This window comes from Bombus vancouverensis, chromosome 16, assembly GCF_051014615.1.
Source record: "Bombus vancouverensis nearcticus chromosome 16, iyBomVanc1_principal, whole genome shotgun sequence".
Classification (NCBI taxonomy): domain Eukaryota; kingdom Metazoa; phylum Arthropoda; class Insecta; order Hymenoptera; family Apidae; genus Bombus; species Bombus vancouverensis.
Genome location: NC_134926.1, coordinates 10,699,200 through 10,722,083, shown reverse-complemented (window position 1 = coordinate 10,722,083; position 22,884 = coordinate 10,699,200). Strand labels below are relative to the sequence as shown.

The 22,884-nt window shown below is 45.0% G+C and overlaps 1 protein-coding gene across 9 annotated transcripts in view; it reads left to right on the top strand.

Annotated features, from left to right (window-relative positions):
- Positions 1-22,884, top strand: part of heph (polypyrimidine tract-binding protein 1 heph) — a 435,707-nt gene that overhangs the window by 38,055 nt on the left and 374,768 nt on the right. The gene's annotated exons all lie outside the window — the stretch shown is intronic.

The following is a 22,884-nucleotide window of genomic DNA, read 5'->3' as shown; positions in this document are numbered from 1 at the left end:
CGAAAATATTCGAAAACGCGACGATCGTAACAGGAATATAAAAAAAGGGTTCTGAATAACTGGGATTTCCATTTGCAGTGAAAATATTCCCCATAAATTAACTACTACTAGCTAAATAATCGTTCTTGGAAATAATTATTCTATAGTTAGACGCGTGCCCTTTTTATAAATATCAAGACGCGAAACTCGAACAAGATTATATTTGATTATATTTATACTAGTATTTTCGAGCTCTTCCAAATTATTTAGAAGAGAAAAATTATATATGAAAATAACCGATAATACCAATTAATAGTTGGCGTATTTCTCGTCGCATTACGTTGGAAATGCAACAAGTTTTAACGATAAAGAAGCAATTGTCTTCCGAACTCTTCGTCGTTTTATTGCACTTTTAAGGAATTAAACGGACAATCTAAGCCCCGTTATCCGCCTACACCAATATCAAACAAGGGAAAAAGCGAAAAGAAATAAAAGAGCGGGACGAGAGAGAAATAATTTAAAGGGAACGAAAAGGTTAGATCGGTAAGAGTGACGAAGGTGAAAATATCCAGAATCGATCGCCAGGTTCTATATATAAAAGGACTGGAAAGGGTTGAGACGGGGGGAATGTTACAGCAGGGGTAAAACGTTCGAAGAGAATAGTTTATTTCTAGTTGCTTTCCAGCTGGTTACCCGAGTAAATCGGTATCCACGTAATACCTGGCTTTCCATGGGAACGTTCGGATATCCGATTATATCCGACTATGCTGCCTTCTCAAGGAGCATTTGAAATTTAAATACGATTCACCGTCTTCCGCCGTTCGATCCACCTTCTGGACCAGTTTCGCTAACACGATGAAACCGTGCTTTCTAGATCCGTCGTCGACCGGATCTCCTTCGCCCGCCAACCATAAATTCCTTCAAATTACCATGAATTATTTCATAGTTAGGCGTAATAATCTTTTTGGTAACACGAAGATTGCATTAGATACGTACGGGCGAATAATTTGAATTTTTCAGTGAAACTCGGAGTCTTATCTATCTATCCAAGAAGGAAATATGGCAAACCGTTGAATCGAAGCTTTCTATAACTGTAAGCCATTTACGAGGCAATCGATGAATTCCATCACGGCAAGATGCTGCGTCTTTGGACGAGATTGGATCGTCGAATCGCTTCAGTATGTGGACCGTTAATTGCAAATGGGTATCGGATAAGGCATGTTGCATCGATCGGAACGCGTGGTAATCCGAAGGAGTAACGTCTAACGAATAAGCTGACGACGTCTCTTGTCGTAGAAGCAGCGCCCGCCTAGCGTCGTCACGCGGCAATTTCGCAGAACGTCCTCCTTTGTCAGTCCGACCGACGATTGGATCTTGTCTAAAGACACGACAATTTTACGTGCTGCGATTCATCTGTTCGACGAATGGCTCAAACTTACAGAAAGCAACAGCGATTATTTTGATCGATCGACTCGACTCGCTGTATCTTTTTTCAAAATACACCTCCGGTTTCATTGAAAAATTTCGAAAAAATAAATTAAATGAAATCAAACGAATTTGTACGGCCATTAGCAAGTTGAAGTTCTCGATTTGAAAGGAAATCCGCACGACATAACGCGCAACGTAATGATAGAGTGAAACGGACAATTTAGTATCGATTACTTGGCAAGTATCATGGCGGCGAATTTGGCAAAGACACGCAGTAATTGGTACACGTCAAACGCACACGTAACACAAAGCGCATTTCTACCGTCGATGGTTTGCGTTTGAAAAAGTCGAAACCCAGCCGCGGCTGAATTCGACAGAAAATTGATCTGTTATTGCATAGAATTATTAAAAAAGGAGGAAACCATTGGCAGAGCAGGGAAAAGGTCGCGATGCAATCAGAAATCGTATAATTGATTAAAGAGAGAGGGAAAAGTATCTAATAAACTGTTTTTTTCAGGATAGACATTTTTTTCTTAAACGCAGCGTTCACTGTGTTCAGCGAAGATCATATCGATAAGTGGAATAATGATTCCAAGTTACGCGTTATTCGCGAAGTAAGCTTGTTAAGTCAATTAATTCAATTCTCCGAGTAAAAGCAGACGAGGAACGTTGTTTGAATGTTGATCTCGCGATCAAAGAAATTCGTCGGAAGGGGGAATCCCAAAAGTGGAAAAAGACGAGAGCGCAAAGGAAGAAAAAAAGGACAAAAATTACTACGGTTCGCGCTCGATAACAAGTTTTCAACTCGATATCGCGAACGTTATACGAAATATCGGAAACATCTTAAAGATACAAGATTCCAAAGAAAAGGAAAACAAGGAGACCGTGAAGCTTCGAAAAATTATACAGCGATGAAAGTGAATTCGATTTAATTGTATTCGAGCGTATTCGACGTCGCAAAGTCCCAAAATTCAAGACAAAAAGAAAGTACGAGCCCCCGTGAAGTTGCAAAGATGTTTCAGAGCAACGAAAATCCGTCGGAAGCGAATTTTCCCTACTCTTCTAACCGTTCGAACGGCGACAATCGAATTTCAACGGCGAAAATCCGCGGTAGGTTGGCGGACGCGTGTCGTCGCGGTTCATCAGGAAGCATTGACACATTCCGTCGATATTCCAGTCGATATTTTCGACGTGGCTCTGTGCTCGATAACGAGGCCGCGCGATCACCGGATGTGTACTCCAGTTTTCGTCTCCTTACCCCTCCCTCATTCTCTCTCTCTCTCACGCGATCCTCGTTCCCTTTTGTCCCATGTCTCGCATCTCTCGATTTCGAGTAGAGTGTCGAGTGCTGGAGGACGACGATTAATCTACTCGAATCGCTAATTAACCATTTGATGTCGAACCGGATTACGCGGACAGTGTTTGTCGAATCGAAACTGTCTCTTCCCGTGTTCCATACATTTTTGCAAATTGGCCGGTGAATTGTTAATATTTTGTAGGACTCTAACTTTTGTAGAAATTTAGATGAAACTTCTTGGGTAGTTTATTAGTCACTCGCTCGATACCGGACTCGACTGCGCGAACAACGTTTTGTGTACCGTAAGTGAAATTTTACTCTCGGAATTTCTTGCCTGGTTCTTGGATTACTCGGCTGCTGGCTCCTTTTTCAAGACCGTTGCAGGCTGTGTGGTATTTTCCAAAAAATAAGTTACCCATACTTATTAGAATTTGCAGTATAGAACTTGACTCATAGCGCGCATAGCTGCATCGTTTTCAAGGGATCCTTAGATCCTATCCGTAGAGGCATCGTTTTTCGTTAATGTTGTAAAGATGGTTCACGCGTAACTCGCGTGTTCGTTAAAGTCGAACGACGAACGTATTCAGTTTGGTCATCGATCGAGGAAAGCCGATCTGCCAGCGCTGGCCAGCGAGTGAAACGGACCAGCAGGAAACCCGGGAGAGGCTTAACGGACGTATACGTCGAACGTTCGTGTAAGGGATGGATAATTTAGGTCAGCTTTAGGTCGAACCATCGGGGCCGCGTTCCTCCACAGGGATGCCGATCGCTTCCCTCGATACATAACAATAGTCATTAGCGTATCAAACGATTTGCTTTCCAAGAAGATCATCGCGACGACGAACATCCTGGACAGCTGGTTTACGGTTGCCTTCGTTTCATCGTTAAATTGATTTTACGAAGAGATAAGACGCCGAACGTTTGTAAAACTCCTAAATTCTCGAATTCCTTTTAAATCCGCCAAATTTGGAAATTTATTTAGCTCACGTATTATTGGTCACGTGCGAATAATTTCGACACTGTCGGTGCATATTTTTGCTGTTTCGATAGAGCGAACGGGTTAAGCCCGAGTTTCGATGTAATTCGCCACGTTTGCAACGTATTTACATTTGCGGCGTCTCTTTTGGAGCACGTCGGTGCAGGTTCGCATCTCATGTTTAAGGATACGACATTCGATAAGGGTCTCCACTTACCGTATCCTCGACGTTCATGCATGCACATTATGTATAGAGGGACACACGTGGATCACAGTGACCGCAACGTGCATTAAAAGGAGCTGGACGCCTTCATGAAACATTCAGACCGGGCCTAAAACGCGCATACGCCAACCTTCCTGTGATCACATGCAAAACAAACCCGAACCTTCCGGCTCCCTCACCTAATTAATCAACGGAATCGTATTTGAAACGTGGACATGGAGACGCGTTATGGATTGTGAAAAGATTCGATGTAAATCGACCGAGGAAAGGCAATTGTCTATAGAAGGAGGTTGCAGAAATTTGAGGATTTAAGGAATTAAGAAATTCGGAAATTTAGAAATCTCAGGATCTGAGTTTCGTAATCTGCACGAAGAATGAAAATAAACGAACCGCGTCTTTTAAAATTTCATCGAACAAATCTCCGATAGTACTGAAAGTAACGTAATATTTTAATAAGAACGACAAATGTCAACGGTAGCTTCGTCCGAATTCTAAAAATTCATGCCATCTGTTTGCGTAATATAAATCGGTTCTGCCCCATGTCAAAGAAATACGCGTTCCAGGCGAGGTTCCCCGACTCGAACATGTGCCCGCTATGCTAAAGGGAAATAAACCTCCTATACAATTATAATATCCTGTATTGCCAGATCCCTTGGTCGTATCTTGGTCGGGTTCTTTTGTCGCGTGTTTGCTCGTCTAACGAGGTCGCATGTTCTCGAGACGAACGGCGTTTCCGACGTTCCTGATATTTTCCAACTTTTATCGTAAGCATCCTGGCTCTCCGACTAAACGTAGACGCGGTACTGTGCGTGTAGAAGGAAAGGAACTCGATAATTGATGGACATTCTTGAAGAAGTTGTTGTGGAAATAAGGAACGAAGGGAGTAGAATGGCCGAGGAATGTTTGGAGATAGGGAAAGCGGATGGAAATTGTTGGCGAGGGATTTGTGAAGGGTTTTGAGCGAATATCGGAATTTGGCACTCGAGGAGTTTCGAGATTTTAAAGGCGAGGAATTTAAGAACGATTAGGAAACGAAAAGATTAGGAACAGAGGAATTTAGACGTTTGGAAATACGATATATCTCTACTCAATTTTCCTATGATTTTCCAATAAATTTTTATCAAATCGTACGGATTTCCGAACAACGGACTGGCAACAGTGGCGAATGTTTATGCGAGTTTTGCAAGTCAAAGGGGTTTCACCCTCTTCGTTAACGTATCAATTAACGCTGCCGTCGTCGCGACGTGAAAGCTATAAAGACTTAGTCAGAGATTGTTCCTGCCTCGACGTCGAATTTCGAACCTGAAATAATTTGTCTTTCTTGTTTGAAACGTTACCACCTCCAAAGGCTTGTTCGACGATCGAAATAGTTCGAGAAATGTGTCGTAGGTAAGATCCAAAGTTTGTAACAGTAAAATCTTGAAAGCGTACGTTGCGTTTCAGCCTTGATCGTATAAATTGTGACAGAGCGATTCTACGATGAGCAAAGAAGCCCTCTTTCTCATTTTGCACGCGTGTTATTAAACTACGGGCAGGTAGTAACAGTAAAAGCTGGCATCGGAAGTTCAGCGAGACCTCCGCAGTCGTAAATTTAAGGGAATTGCAGTAAAATTGCTCCGACTAACGTCCATTAACTTTCCACTATGCTTTGCCATTCTTATGACAGAGTAGACTGTATGAAAATTAACGCGTGAAATCTCGTGGAACGAGCTTATTACACTCCTGGTAGAATTTCGTAGTCGATTGGTACGTGAATTTCCAACGGGAAACATGGCTTAACAGCGCTTCTGGTATACCAGCTGATTCTACGATAATACGAGAAATATTTCTTACTCTTTGCTCGTTAAAATGCTCTTAAATAAATAGGAAAGGCGCGTTGCTTTAACTCGATATCATCTGGATCCGGTCTCGGGATACGAGCCTACAAAGTTCGACATCGAGTCGCAGTGATGCCAGTCAACCGTATGACCGACGTTCTTCCCTGGAAATGGCCACCAACTAGGAATAGTGGGGAAAAAGCTGTCGAGTTAGCGGAGTCGATGCGCGAGTCGAACAGCAGAAACATCTTTGGAAGCAGAAACGCTGTTCGTTAGATAGCTGTTTGGCGTTAAATCCTTCTTTAATCCAGTCTCAAAGCAGTACGATGATGTACGTATGTAGAGTTAGAGTATAATATTATACGTAAAATATAGCGTAAATACGACGTCAAATATTCTGTCGTAACAGCGTTATCGACCGCGCTGATTATACCGCAATTTCAAAAACCTTCTTAAGCCCTTCTCGGTATACAACCTGAATACATGGTCTCGATGCGAGTTATTCATAGAGAATACATTACGAGAAAGCTGGCTTTGATCTGAACCGGAGTTCGAATTATGCAGACCTCTCCGCGTCTGTTTCTCGAGTGACGTGTGGCCAACACATACATACCGTGGAAACCTAACCAAAGCTAAACTGCATTAGTCGTATGGAGTAATGCAGGGGAATATCGTAGCTAGCAGAAATTCGGCAAGGGCTTAGAAAGCCCTGGCCGGGCGCGTCCACGCGTAAGCCCATATTAACGGGTTTCTCCTGGCCCCGTTTCGTCGCGAATTTTCCTTTTATTACGCTGAATACGTTGCATCGTTCGTCAACTCGCGATAGTTTATTCGTGTAAATAAATTTCCGGATGAGAAACTTTTCGGAACGTTCTATAGCGATCTTTTGAGGTATCTTTCGAAGGGATTATTTCAGGAAAGTATAGACCTTAGAGAGGATTTCTTTCGAGTTTCCTTAAGATTGTGCGAGGTTTAAGGATTTTATGTTGGAGCTTAACGCGCTGGAAAATGCGCGAAGATCGTACGGATGGTGAAACGAAACGGGACAAAACGTGGAAAATAGATGTCAAGTAGTAAAGATACGACGATATATATCATATACGTATGTATAACAGAAAATCTAAGACGTTTGGAAATTTGGCAGCAGAAACTCGCGCGTAATACGAGGCTCTAAGATCGTCAAATTCGACCATCTTTGTTTCGTTCGCCGATCTCGAATTTCAATTGCATTATCCCGCGGTCTGACCTGTTACGCGCACATACCACTGACGCAGGCTGCTTGCGTCAATAATCGCACGGTCAATAATCATGCGATCACCGTGCGATGATTATAGTTCCATTTCGCCCGTTTACGAACGTGAATTAACCTTTGACGATATCGCACTGTTGCGTAATAGCTTCTTTTCGTTTGCTCTAGTCTGTTCTCCCACGTTTCGAATAGATTCGGCTAATTTATCTCCGAGTTACATCTCGATGTTCGATCGTTTATCTAGAAACGTTGATCGCGTGTCCGATTTCTCTGTTTATCGTCGTTACACGCAAATACGTACAATCGGTATCGGTTATATGCATAAAAGAATAAGACGTTGAACGACAAAGTGTTAACGCTATTTGATACGTATAACGCAATCACACGTCCGACAAACGTTTTCGCTCGCATCGGTAGCTACTAAAGCGTACGATTCAAAGTTCAGTCAAAGGCTGAACGTGTCCACTGCTTTATTATACGTATAGCGATCAACGAACTGCGATTCGACCAACACAGTTGGCTAAGAACTACCTCGGGTGGTAAGCTATCGAGGACCAGTCGCATAATCAGGTAGAGTCGCTGGTAGGTGTAGCTCGGATCGACGTACGAACGCGTCGGTGGCGATCGAACGCGAATAGAGAACACGTCGAACGAATATTTCCGCGATTTCCACGGTCGATCGCGCGTTGGCGAGAACAAAGGTGAGCGAATGACCCGGTGGAAGGGGAACGTTTAAGCAGCAGAGAAAATTCAATTTGGAAAAGCGATCCGGGCTCGTGTATCTCGGCTTCAATTTACCAGCCACGGAAGGATCACGCTGCTGTTATGGATACTGCGGATTCGACGTGCAGCTCCATATCGCGTTGCCAGTAGAAACCAGAAACCGTATCAACCCCGGAGCCAGCTAGAACGCGACTGTTTCCCACGAATGGCCGATGGCCGGTTTATTTCTAGCCGGCCATTAATGCGCGCCCTATCGATGGTAAATCGATGGTTTTCGGATCTTCCATTGGGTCGAACTTGCTTACTGGGTGGACTTTGTTTGCGAGACGGTCGGGAGGCTGCCTCGTCGAGGCATCCGCGACGTTAGGCTGCGTTGGTATCGTGGAGATCGATATCTCTGGCAACGAATTGTTTTGCCTGCCAAGCGTTACAGAAAGCGCTTCGAACGCCTTTGTTTTACTCTATTTCGTTGTATTTTATTCTATCGACGGGTGAAACTCATTGATAGTACGAAAAGGGGAATGTTAAACGAGCGAGTAATCTATAACTAACGATTATAGTTGCTAAGAGCTTAGCAACTACGACTAGTTACGACCAACGCGGAATTACTAAATAACAAGTGGGTAGTTATGTAGTTAACTAGCAAGCGAGGCGATTGCAGAAAAAGATCAGCGCACTTGCGTAACATCGCACGGTTGGGATATAACGATGCGACATAAGGATACAACGTGCGATGATGTTCGACTCGCGATAATTCAATATGACCTATGACGTCAGGACAGGTAACGAGGTCGTCGTATAGCGTTTTACGTACAAACGAAACGTCGAATACTTGTCTTCTAAGGTGGAATTAATACTGGTTGGTATCGATCTTGCCTAACGATCGGAAACATGGGTACGCAACGATCAAAGTATCGAAGAAACGATCGAGCGCTCGCGAAGGTTCTTCCCTTACTTTTATTCGCTGGTTCGCACCGATTATCCATTCAGGATGCAAGATATCGCGGGAGAAAGATATCGGTTTTCGCTCGGACTAATCGATACGGTCTGACAAAACGTTAACAACAGGCCTGACAAGTTCGGCGCTTAACGACGGAAAGAAAGAAAGGATGGAAAAATTGAACAGGTCCTGTTACGTAAACCCGCAACTATTTACCTATCCACCTTTTGTATGCCCTGGCCAGGGTTATTCATCCTTTGTCAGGAATTTCCGTCTTCGATTAACGATATCGACAACTTACAGTAGCCTCCTTTCTCTACCCTCGCCCTTCTTACTTCTATAGTACAAAAGAGTCCGCTGCATAATGCGATATTGTTCGAACCACGTCTTCTGCCTTTACATAACTCTCGTTAAGAGAAACAATTTATCGGCGATGTGTTCACGAGTCAGAGTATCAACGATACAGGTTTTATTCGTTCGATTGCTTAGAAAACGTAACCGTTGTTTAATACATTAGGTGGTTATACGTTATATGAAAATATACGTGGTTGAATTTTAGAAGAACCTTTGTCCGTATCCGTATAATAATTTATCGCGAAACGACTTGCGACATTTACGATTACACGCTATATAACAACGTATTTATCGCGATTCTTTTCTTTCGTGCAATCTCTTTGAAGTTTTGACGTAATAATTTTTCTATTTCCGACGAAACGGCTCTTCTTCCCCCTGTTGGAATACAACGATATCAGTCGCATGCGGATAGAGTGTTTGATCGTACAGATTCTTCCATTCGTTGCCCAGCGCCATCCCCACTAGCGTACGTTCGTTAGATGTACCGCGGCGGCTGTCGCGTGCATGCTCTTCCGAGAACTCGGCGGAAGAAACGTAAGGATATGGATGGAACATTGGGCACGTCGGTGTCGCGCCTTGACAGCGTAGCGCTTTGTATCGAGAAGCTGCTAGAAAGTTCCGTGGCACGTGACGTTACACAGGCATCTACTCAGGTCACACTCATTATAGAGAGTGGGGGTTCAAAATCTTTACAAGCGCCACAGGTCACTAAGGCAGTTAGTCTGTGAATAACTAGCCAACTGTCTACATTCCAGAACGCACATTTATAACTCTCGAAATAATTGTTTAATAAATATCACATTATATTATTTCAACATAAACATTGTGTCTTCCACAGAATATTAATCCTAATTCCAAGATTAAATTCTAACACCCCCCTATCACTGGCGTATCTCCGATCTGGCCTAAAGAAACGTCGTGTTCGACCGACGCGAACCTCCCTCTTGTGTGACGCGTTTGCGAAAGTCGGTGGATCGTCGAAATCCATCGCGGAACGTCGCATCCATCGGACCAAGTCGGTTGGAAATCAGCGACGGATGCTCGCAATCAACCTGTCAGCGGACGTCGTCGTCTCCAAAGCAAATCCGATATTGTACACGCGGTAGTCGGTATGGACAATCAACGCGGTGACGTTGGCCGTCGAGCTAAGTCACAAAGGGAATCGCGAAGTGCGTTAGTATTGCGGCCAGATTGCCCCACGGATCGCAATATGATTCGCCTCGGTAACGTTGTATCCTAGGCTTAGATTGCCTATCCCATTGGCTATTGCATTCTCTCCCTCTTCCCCCCGCCTCACCCCTTCTCTCTCTCTCTCTCTCTCTCTCTCTCTCTCTCTCTGGTATGGCGTATCTCTGTTTCATTCTCTTGTAGAAGCTTCTCCAGTTTACAGGTATTCTGGTCGTTTCATTGATAATTTCAATTCGACTGCACGTTACTTCGCGATGCTCTCTGTGTGTATCCGTTGAATATTGTAATTGGACTCTTTGGGATTTACATGTGCAATTGGTCCGTGACGATATAAAATGACGCAGAAGGTGACGAAACGCGGCGACGAAATGGGTGGAACGTGTGGAAGCGCGACGCGAACCTTTCGAAGACGATATAAATAATAGTAAATTCCAAGACTAATTAAAGATACGGTGTTGGCAACGTCTTCGCATTTGGAAGGGCGATCTTCCATCCGTCGAGTTGTACGATCACGAAGGTATTTGGACGCCGTTATGAAAAATCCACCTACAAGGCGTACGTATCGACCAACAGATAAACAATCATAGACGGAATATATAGAAAGTTTACATAGGACAACCATTCCTCTAATTTTCGCGACGCATCTGCGAAACGATTGGTATAGTTTTCAGCGCCGACAAAAACGATCGATCGAATATTCTGCTGTATACGCAAAGTCAACCGTACACCGACTAACGGCGCGACACAATTTCATCGAGAACCGACGGTGCGCGTGTAACTTGCAGACTGGAAGGTAAAAATCAACGAAACGTCCGTGCGCTAGGCGTTTTAGTCGCGGGCAAAGCGCCCGCGGCTACCGTGAAATTTTGTCGGACATTGTAACGACGCTCATTGTTGCCGCCGCTAATAATAATCAACCGGACCCCCCGTTTGAAGTGGCTGCATTGTTAATGAGTCGCGTAATTAGCACCGGGCAACCGGATCCCCCGCGAATTTCCAACCGGAGTGTTCGAAATTCGAGCCGGCGGCGGCCCCGCGTTAAATCCACCGTTTCGAAAGCCACCGAAACGCCTGGCGTTGCTCGCAGCTCGAACGTTTGAATGCGTAATGGCAGCCAGAGGCGGCTCGTTGCCACGCTTCCGACGGATATCCGTCGTGCAACTTGCCCGTGCATCGTTGCAACACGCGATTATCGCAGATGGGTCGAGGACGAGGTTCCTGGATCGTTGGTATCGCCGTTGCCGCGCATCTACCGACCTTTAATCGATTCGAGATCGACGAAATATTGGCCTATTTTACAGGCACTTTAAACGTATTTGTGCGTTATATACTTGGTGGATTTTTGGCGGGTCGAATGGAAAGGAAGGTGACGCGCGAGGTAAGAGACGCGTTTAAGACAAGAACTGGAGTAAGTAAATAGATAAAGATAGAAGATAAAAATACGCGTAAAAAATGGCACTTTCGGAAGATTTTCTCCAGTTCAGTATCCCTTAGTTGTGAAAATTACGAAGCGACCAACGTTTGGTAGTAAGCTTTGAGAATCGGATTTTACAGATTTTAGATGCTACGATTATAAGAGAACGATTTGATTTCCATCGAGAGAGATAATATCGATGGATACGATCGTACGGGCTATGAGAGAAGGAGTTTTGTGTCTTGATTTTCCATCATCCGATCACAGCTACTTTGCAGGAAACGCTACGAAACGACTACCTCGCGTTTCAAGATTATTTCAAGCGAGCCTATGGAGCCTTCTTGAATAGAATATTGAAATTTACGAGACGTACTTTATACGCTTTTGTACGGTACGTTGTTTTAGCAGTTATCGCATAGTTGTACGATTAAGAGCTTAAAACTCATCCTTCGTTGTCCGACGGATCCGTATCAGATATATCTCTCTTCGTATCCGACGTGCTTTAATTTCAAATTTTCCACCTCCTGCAGCATTTTTCTCGCTCGTCTTCGCCATCTCTCCATGCATCGAATAACTTTTCTTTCTGTCTCTTCTGATTTATGCCCTCTCGCAAGAAACTTCTGCAGCTTCTGTTTTTCGGCATTTATCGGCTGATAATTTATGGGCTGACGAAGCTGTCTCTGACAGTGTTAAATAATAGGCACCGTAACGGTGACACTGTAATTATCTTGTAGCTGAACGAGCACCGTTCTGTTCGGGTTTATCGTAATATCGGTGTCGCCTGGCAGTTCGAGCGATAAAAAAATCGACGAAAAGACGAAAAGTTGGATCGCGATGGGATTCCTGTCGCGTTTAATTCCGAATGTTCAAGTTGTTCGACGTCGCGATGCATCGTCGAGGGAACAAAACCTCTTTCTTCGAAGACTGTTTCATTTCGCCTAAGTGTAATCGTGGAAATCGAGGAACGAGTCGTCCCCTTGGCACGTACCCCCTGACCGAAGAAGGGAAACTGCGAAAGGTAGATTGCGGGGAACGCGAAGAAACTCGGCCACTTTGTGCGATTGCCGTCGCAGCCACCGCCTTCTTTTTTACTGCTTTTGCGGATTATTTACGTCTCGACCGCTTCCAAGATCGTCGTCTTATCTTTTCGCGGCCGGGACGCAGCTGGAAATTCATTCCAGAACTTTTCGTTTTGCAATCCTCTTTGCTTCTCGCCATTTGAAACATGGCTCGCCACTTCCTGCTCTTCTCATTTCGGACAACTGTTGCGACTTTCGCTGCTTCGGACCCGAGGTAAAGTACTTTGAAACCGTACGTTCGCGTGTCGTAAGATCGTAGAAGAAATATATTCCTTTCTTTGCTTCGCTTGCCACGTCCAGTCGTGTCATAAATCGATTGCCGAGAAGAATCGAATTCGAAGAATCGGCGAGTCGTGCCGATCGGCCTTTGTTTTTAGAGAATCAGGCAACCTGGTAGATCGTCGATCAGCAGGCCGGCTCCTGCGAAGTGTGGCTGAGACCAGGACGACGGTTTTCATTTTTCGAGCTAGACGGAAACGCGAAAGTCATCGGCAAGTTCGGCGAGTTCGGTAAATTTGATGTTCGATATTTCACGGATATAGCGAGTGCCTATAACAAAATGTTTGCACGCGCGTCTTTGAAGCGCGCGGTCTCTCGTTGCCTCGTTTTCGACGTTCAATTAACTAATTACTGCGAACCTGTGACGTATGACGTGTCTTGTTTCTGTCGCGTGACGATGTGGACATAGGTTTTCGGGTCAGTCGTGTAGCTTTGTCGGAAACGGCTCGAGCGGAGGTATAATAGCCGTTGATGGATGTTTGGCAAGTGGATATGAAAGATCTGCTTGGTCGGCCAACATAATTGGAAGATCGGTTTATCGGCAAGGGACGATAGCGCAAGCAAAGAATTTTCAATGTACGTAGCTGACGCCTTTTAACTTACGACCTATAATTACGACCGAGCAAACAGCTCTGTTCCGTAACCGTTCCTTGTCACATCTACGCGCACCTATCTACCACGCAAATCGAAAGACCTTAAAATTCAAATGTATTCCCTCATCTATTTTTAGTTCTCGGCTAAAAAATATCCTAACGAGAATCATATTGCTCGACGATTCTTCCTCGTCGTTCCGTTTCATCGAATATACATGAAAAACTCGAATGCAACGCGATAATAAAACGGAAAGGAAAAAGAAAGAAAGGAAGGATGGAAGGGTGTGGAAAAGAAAAGAGTGGCAGAGAATTTCAAACGCGGAACAAGGCTGTTCTTCAAAGAGCGCGAAATTTCATGCGCGCCGATTCGTCCTCCACGTTTTCTTGCTTTCGCGCGCGCGCGCTTTTGAAGGAACGACAAAGCCGAACACGGAATTAAAGTCGAGCCGTCTAAAGCACTTTGACCCTCTTTTCGGAGATCGGCCACGAGACAAAGCAAAAGTATCCGTTCGTTCTTCAAACGTGGCGAGTAAGATCGATCGATCCGCCGTTTGGAGGGACGAAGACGGGCGATTCTACGTTAGGACGATGTTGCGAAAGCATTGAAATACCGTTTCGTTCTTGTTTTCGAATATATCGTCGTCCGATGAGGAATCTGTGCTGTGATTTTTAGAATCTATTATAGACGATTACTTGGCAGGAAAGATATCAAAGTTAAAGCATCCTCTCATGCCTCTTCCGATAATATGTACATATAAAACCCATTCCTTCTAAAAAGATAGGTCATACCGACTTTAACCTAATAACTATTACCAGACGATATTGTTACAGACATAGAAAAACGGCGATACTAATAATGCGCGCGTGATAATTCCACGAAGCTTAAAATCCCATTGTTTTTCTTGCAGCGAATTGTCTTTTCGTTCTGACAAACCTAATCGAACGAAGAGTTAATACTATATAGGCGTGTTTATTTTAATCGGTATGTCGGAGCAGTCAGTTTCGTTCGGAACCTCGAAACTTCGAGGGAAGTTGGTGGAAACGCGGCTGTGGTCGAGGGACAAAGTCTCGGACAAGTCTAAATCGCGGCGCAGCTTTTTGCCGGGTGAAATCGACAGGCTCGACCGCAACTTAAGCGGCCAAGGAAGCTGCTGGGAACCGCAACTCCGTTGCAAACTCACCCTACCGTTCCTCGTCTGCTTCCGGTCTTCGTTCTCTTCTTGGCTAGGTGACCTCAAAGCGGACCGGTGTCGCGCTCTGCGAAACCTTTTCGCGATAAAGAACTTGTTTGACAGATGTTCGAACAACGTGTTTTATTCGGACGGTCGACAACGAAAATATACAAAGGGAGAATGGTTAAGTTCGAGCTGAAACTCTCGAAAGCAATCCGAAAATCCAAAAACTAGAAGAAAATTAATCGAAAAAATAGAAGAAAATTAATCGAAAAAATAGAAGAAAAGAAAAAAAGAGAAAAGAGAGAAAGGCGAGGTAATTTAAAAGGAAGCTGTTCTCGCTGGCGATCTCAACAAACCCTAAAGACAGAATACCGACCCTTTGGCGAGCAAATCTCTAACCAGCGAAACGTTCGACTTAAAGTTGGCGTGAAATTAACTAGCTCTGTGGCGGAGGAGCGAGGTGATCGTGGCAGCTGTGCGAGCAAGAAGCGGACTCGATCAAACGGTCGTCGTCCTTCTTTCTCCTCGCCTCGGCGAGATTACCATCTCGGCTGCTTGTTAACGCAGCCCCGTTCGAACAAAAGCGCGGGAAAGTTTGCCGCGGAAAGACCGTGCAAAACACGCGGCGGCCAGATTTATCGGCGGAACGACGACGAAACTGTTGACGCGCTGCAAAATCAGCGAGCCTGCCTGCCCGTCCCTGAAAGAGGGATCGCGATAACTGCGAGAACCGACGAGAACCGACGAGAACCAACGAGAACCGACGAGAACTACGTGGACCGATGGAATAACGAGGCGAACAGCTGCGGGCCGATGGAAACGGCCCTCGTACAGACGCAAGTTCCTTCGTTATTCCAACAATTAGCGGGAGCCCGTGTTTCTTGCGAAAGGGTGGAACGATGATGGAAGACGAGGGAGAGAGTTTCTATTCGTTCGCCGGTGTAAGTTCTTACCGTGATAGGAGACGGTTCTTTGGGAGTTGGCAGTCAGGATATGGGTAGGGGTTCCCAGTGGATTTCAAACGACGGCGAAAGACTTTTGGATGGAATTTTGTATCGCGAATTCTCATCCCCTTGAGAGAAAGCATATTTTAGGCAGGACCGTTTGTCTCTAGTCTGTGTCTAGTCTACCGCTGTCCTAGAAAATCTGACACTGTCCGAGGAAAACGTAGGTCTCTCGTTCGTCGGTCTCTGGCACAGCGTGCAACGAATCTTTGAATCGCATATAAGTACACGTCGTACTTGCGTCGATCGTTGCTCGACAACCGGCATCGAGATCGCATCTGACCCAGCCTCGAGACTCCGTAGACTAAAATATACTTTCGCATACATATTTCACACTTATTACGCACAGCAATTACTCATCGTCACGTTCAACGGGTTTCCACCATCCACGGTTTTCCAGGAAAACATCTCAGACATTTCGCGAAATCAACTCGTACACCATTTTTCTCCGTGGCGGAACGCGAACGCGATACATTACTTAACCTCTGCCGTCCATCCATTTCACGGTACCTGCAGGAAGACAACCGAAGAATACGCTTCGAACGAGCGAATTCGAGTCACGAGGCGAGAAGTCGGTGTAACGAGCGAATTTATCATTACCTCGTCTCTATGCTTCATCTTCTGCTGTCCGCGCGAAAATTGAGGTTGGGCGCGTCACCGAAGTGTCGATATGGCGGATGTTTGGTACGAACCACGATTGGGCGGAACAAATTTCACCAGCAAATTTTCCAAAGGTTCCGCAAAATATTAGAAAAATCTGATCAACTGTCCCAAGTTTCTAACGTTCGAAAGTTCGTGAAACTTTCGGATTCGTTTGCTTTAAGGTCTCTAAAAAATTCGTGTCTCTTTTATCTCTAGCATTTCGCGTTTAAATAAAATATTCCCGTAGGTATTTTCGTCGATTTCAATACCGCGATTTTTATACTGCGATTTACGGTTTCGAAGGCTATTGTCGATATTTACGAACGTTTAATGGAAATCCATGTACAAAAGGCAAATATTTACCTGTTAAAACGAGCGCGAGGACTTACTTTCGTATGGCGCGTTTGTTCGAAGCCCAAAGTTAGTGTAGAAAAAACATCGTCTTTCTTTTCTTTTTACCTCGATCTAGAGTTTTTCACTCAAAAGCTCACCTTTCGTTCCCAGGTTAGTCTAAAACTATCGTCTCTTCTTGTTTTCGCCCTAATCTCGGGCTCTTGATCCCTCTTTCGCATCTATGATGCGAAAACTCGATCGCCCGGTATCCGATCATCCGAATCTCTTTATTCTCTATGGAAAAGTATTACGGATATATTTATACACAACATTTTTCGCCCATAATCTTTCATTTATCGTTTATAACTTTCCACTTGTCGATCGTACTACCGGTTACTCGTTAAACGCCAGGTATAACGCCGGCAAATCAGCTCCCCGGGCAAGAAAACGTCGTGTATAAGCTCTTCCCCCTTATCATCCGCCTCTCCAGCGTTTTCTTCGCTTCTGAATCGCGAACGGATCTCGTGTCACTGTCTCGACGTGCCCCGCAGTGTAGCTGTAGCACTAGCTCGAGACAGATTCTGTATTACGCACACCAGAGATTCTCAATCGTTTCGGTGAACGTCAGCCGGAAACGGAAACCCGGCAGGAAACTCTGTTCTCGAATGGTAAGAAGAAGGTTTGCCAGCTTTAAGAAAATCCGTTGAGAGCAAAAGCTGCAAAAAGTATTTCCTCTCTTCCTCTTTTCTCTGTCTTTTTGTCGCCGAGATTAGAAGACGCGAAACGAACTATTCTAACCTTTTCCGTAATCCTAAAATATCAGTAACTAACGATGAATAACGAATAATTTATCAATAATCAGTAATTTTGCCAAACGGTAGGTTGCTAGTACCGTTGCAACGATATTCGCAGTAATTCCTATGTAAAAACTAACGAAATACGGATTAATTTCACCGGTGATAGTTGAAATAGTTACGATAGTGCTATTAGTAATATCGCTATCGTGCTAATAGCGATGCAACCACACCAGTGCTAATACTACTTCAATAGTATTATTACTGCTCTACCCCTCCGATACCCATGTTCCTCGACTCTGACAATGTAGCAAATTGCCATTCTAATTCAATGTGCCTTAACCTCGATATCGAATTACCTGTACGCGTAGAATTATCTCGATCGATTCGCTAAACAGCAAAATCGTTAAGGACGGGACGTTTACTAAATTGTCAAAGCATTTAAACACGGACTCGTTGATCCGTTAAAGCGTCCAAAGAGAAAGGAAACGTTCGCTACGTCATAAAGCGATAAAATTCGATGCGTTTATTTGTAACGTTTTATTCGTAAAAGTATTTAAACGTTGGATTTAACTTTGGAAAAATTACTCCCAACCCTTTGAGAAGCTTAAAAATAAACAGAGAGTGGAAATTCTCGATAGGAATGAAAAAGAAGGGATTTGCCAAGTTGTAAAAAGATTTCAACGCACAAAAAGTCAAATATTCGTTAAAACTCGAAGAAGACATCCAACTGGGCAACGTCGAATCAAATATTCAAATACGAAAAACTATTTGCCAATACTGGAGAACGTTGAAACAGAAAAGGATAGGATTTGCTAAATTTCGAAAGGATCGTCTCTCTCTTTGCGCAAGATATCCATTGTTTGAGAGTCGCTGATATTACGAACCGCGATACTCGCACGATGAAAGCCGCAGGCTACCATTTTGCGTTACGCTCTTGCGTCCATTCGTATTATTGTCCGTGACAGTGACAAATCATCGTTACGACGATCACGGGAACTCGAGTCGCCGGTCGTTTTCGAACTCGATGAACTTTTGCAAAAACTCTATCGATCGAAAGTCATCGCGATGATGGATATCGCGTGGACAGCTTGACGTTCATTCGTGTCTCGTTAAAAAGTTGTCATTCGCTTGTTAATAAACGTCCATTCGATCAGAGCCTTCTTCTTTCAAAATTCGAGAAAATTTTGTCGATGAAAGAAATTATAAGCGACGTTTCTTCGATTATCGATAAAAAAGATCTATAGAGATCGCTTCTCGGAGCGTGTTGAAATTGTAGCTACTGCGAGACAGTATCCAATGAACGAGCGAAACTTTGCCAAAAGATAGAGGAAATGGAAAACGAAGAAATAAACCGACGATCGAGGAACGCGATGCTAAAAGAAAAGAAGTTAATTCTTCCTAGAAACGAACGAAATGAATAATGAATCGGAAGAGAAATCGGAATTAGGAGGAGGGAATTGGAAGAAGGGAAGGAGGAAACAAAGCGACTCGCGATCCTCGACGAAACGAACGAAGGAAATACGTAGGATTTGAGAGGCGAAATTTCTCCGGGATGGGTCCCACGGGCAATCGTACCAGCGAATTAGATACAGTGAGATCAGGGAAAGCTAACGGGGCTGTAACGCCGCCTCTCGTCCTTCCAGATTTTCAAATATTCATTTTCTCATAGCGTGCTGCACCGGCTGCTCGTTGGGGGATGCAACGGATTACGGGGTAACGTGGCAACCCCCGTCGCTCGACTTACAGTCGACGACAGTCATGGGAATTCAGCCTATTAATCGAAGTTTGCGTGTCGAACCACGTGGCTTCGACGTGGATTCGACGTCGATGTTTCAAATATGCTTGTTGGAATAGCGTCGGAAAGAAAATTTCAAACTCGAAGATCGAAAGTTCGAAACGATCGGGTGCAATTTTCTTCCATTTATACGTACCGCATATATGTATTACAGATTGACGTACGAAATATTTTTCCTTATTTTGCACGAACGTATCGTCGAATGCGCGATGAAATCTGGGAGAGTGCGCCGCGAGCGGCGAAACTTGCCAAAACGAGCCAAAGTTAAGACACGCGGCTCAACGTCGTCGCCGATCGATCGCCAAGTTGGCGTTCCAAATACGTCGACGCCGACCGAACGAACGATCGGCGAAAAAGGCGGGAAATTATATCGATCGAACGAAGAGCAGTTTACGCTTGCTAAATCGCGCTACGGACTAGAAGATCGTAATTAATTTCGTCGATCCGTTGCTCCGGCGTCTCGCGAGCGACAAAAGTCCTCGCCATGGAAGCTCGATGCCACATTATCGCGCGCACAAATTACCGGGAAATTATTGGAGATGGTGGCGCGATATAACAACCGTGGAAGAACAGTTCGGTCGATGAATTCCAGACACGTTCGTCGCTCGTCTCGATGACATTGTCGGCCGACTTGCCGCTATAATGACTGGGACCGGACGGCAAAAGTGGAAATGGAAATCGGCGGGCCAGCATCGATTACGATATGGCCGTGTCGCGTGACAGAACGGGCGGAACCGGCCAGCACAATGCGCTAATGCGACACATTGTTCGACCCTGCAAAAATTGCCGCTCGTTACGAAGGCCAACAATGGCAGTCCGTGGCCTCTGTCGACGGACACACGCCGCCGTGAAAATTATAGCGGCCGTTCCATCGGTCCGTTCGGGTCGGTTACTCGGCAAGAATCGACCAACTAGGGAAAGAAAAGGGAAATCGAGGGAATTTCGGAGATGCTGGTCGCCTCGTTCGCATACGGTGCGTGGTCGCTCCGCTCTCGGCTGGTGAAACCCCAGGAAGGCGATTTCGGTGATGTTTTGCAAATAAATTTACTATCCATTCGCAAAGAACTTTTGTATACATGGATCTGTGAATTCTTAGATTTCCGAGGTGTCGAGATGTTTGCAAGTGTATTTGCATCTGTGTTTAGAAATGCCAAAGATTCCCAATATGAAAGTAGCCGAATCTCCAAGTTCTCAAATTCCCAAGCTTCGAGCTTTTATAGTTGCGAATCGAATTCAACTGGAACGTCCAATCTCCGAAAATCTACAATTTCCAAGTTCATAAAGTTTGTAAATTGAAAACGATCGTACGCCTGCTTTGTAGGAAAATACCAAAGAAGATGGTAAGAAAAACACGTTGCATGGTAGAATAGCTGTAATCCGACGCTTATGAAGGAACCGAACGTCTTATTCGCCCTGCTATCTATCTCGACGCAAACATTTTCCCTCGACAAAAACACATTTTCCTCGGCGATGTGGAAAGAACGATGCCAAAAAGGAACTCGATCGCCCCCCAGGAAATCGTTTGTCACGCGTTAAACTAGCGTCGCTTGGTTGTAGGTTGAAGGAAGAAAACGTTTCGAAGGAGACGTACAGGCGATCGATCATTCGCTGCGTGTGAAAACCAGCCGGGGCCAATTTCCAGATGGCGAATAATTAAACGTCTGCGGCGACAAAAGGGCTTGTATATCGCGATATTACGTTCTCGATGAAAAGAAGAACAACTTATTCCGGGAGCCTTGGGACGGTCTCGGCTGCCATTGTTCGCCAGACGTTTCGTCGAATGAAATGCCCTGCCACGGCGAGAAAGTAATTAACGACGAGGCCGGAATTTCCGCTTTTAAACGATGCATTATGTGCCTCTTGCTTGCTTCCTTCGATACACGAACGAAGATACGAACGATAACGAATAGAGATACGAACTGGCTCGCCAAAGCATCCGAACGTTCGTTGACCTTTTCGACGTTCGATGGTTTAGAAACTCGAGGATTTCGAAGTTTCGGGACTCTCAGGGTTCGAAAGATTTGCAAAACGCTCGGACGTCTTCCTCTACTTTGCAAAAAGGGGCCTCGTAGAAACGGCAGACGCGTCTCGATTTTCACCGGCTTTTACTAATTACACGCGTGCTTACCTTTACTATAGCGTTGCGCGTCGAATCCGCGAATACCTCATTATCGCGAGACACGAACAGCATCCGAATTTCACGAACTGGAAACTTGGAAAGCCGTGGCAATTGTTGGAGAAATTTCGTTCGTTACTCGACGCGAAACATGGTCTCGTAGCGATAATGGCGCCACGGCTGTATTACACGGCTAATTCTTTGACGGGAAAGCAGAGGCGAGTCTGCGACGATGTTTCGTACGCATAAAACGTCGTTTTATTACCAGATCGTTTTTCCTTCAGTTTCATCCTGGTTAATGGAAATTAGGCACGAATCACGCTGTTTATTAAGGAAATTTTGTAAAAGGTTTCGACGAAAGTGGTTCGATGAAAGTCGAAGGAGGCCTTCTTTCTTCACCCTGTATCTTTTATCCACGATTACGGTATAATTAGCGATCGAACCGATCGAAGAGTTCGGATTACGTAAAATTGGAATCGTTAAAAGTCGAGCGAAGACCAGGAAGTCGAGGAAGACTAGGAACGACCACGATGGAAAAGACCACGAGAGCCGGTTTAGTTTTTAACTGGCCAACGAGAGACGAAGGGAGGCGACACGTTGGTCGGCGAAGGTGCGAGGAAAAACACGGTGGTCGCGGATACTCGAAGCGAAACAAGGCACGAGGGCCGTGGCCATCGTTGATCGATCATTTGCATAGACAAATAAGTTCGGTGCTGTGCGACGAATCGCTGTTTATCCAGCAGTCGAATAATCGTTTTCGAAGCGATTTCGAGCCTCCTCGGGCCGAGTGTACGCCAGGCCGAGCACTACATATACACACACGGTCAAGTGGCCTTTCGAAAATTCGGCGACGCGCGAATCGCGGCTACAACGTGTCGATTTCCAGCCGAGCTACCGTCTCTGTCGGTTCACGTGGTTTTTCCTATACTCGCTTCTTCGCGTGGTAGAACAAGGTTGTCCCGCGGTCGACGTTCGGTCCATTTGTCCACGCTTCCGCGTGCTTATTTCGTAGAATTTTGCGAATAACGGTAGAATTTTACTTTGACTCGATGGGAAAGATCGTTGCAGGAATCGACGTTCGAGAGCGTCTCTTGGTAGAACCAAAGCCGGCCGTTTTTCAACATCCTCCGTGAACGTTGACAAAGATTTATCGGGCAAATAAAAATTTTACGAAAGCCGTAAAATCAGAGAAGAAGAGGCAAGGAGAAAAGGAGAAGGAAAGGAAGGAGAAGAGAAAGCGAGGAAAGGTAGAACGTTTGTCTTAATTTGGTGACGTGCACGCTACTGGACGCGCAAACGCGGCGAGTTCACGTGGCCGGAAAAGGGGAACTGAACGGAAAGAAGACAAACACGGGGGCGGCCGGATGATTAATTTCCCCGAGCGCGAAGGAACGCGCCACGTTGGCGCATATTTTATGCACGCGTTTAACTCTCCACACGCCGTGGCCAACTTAATTTTCGCCGGATTCCATTACGCTTTTCG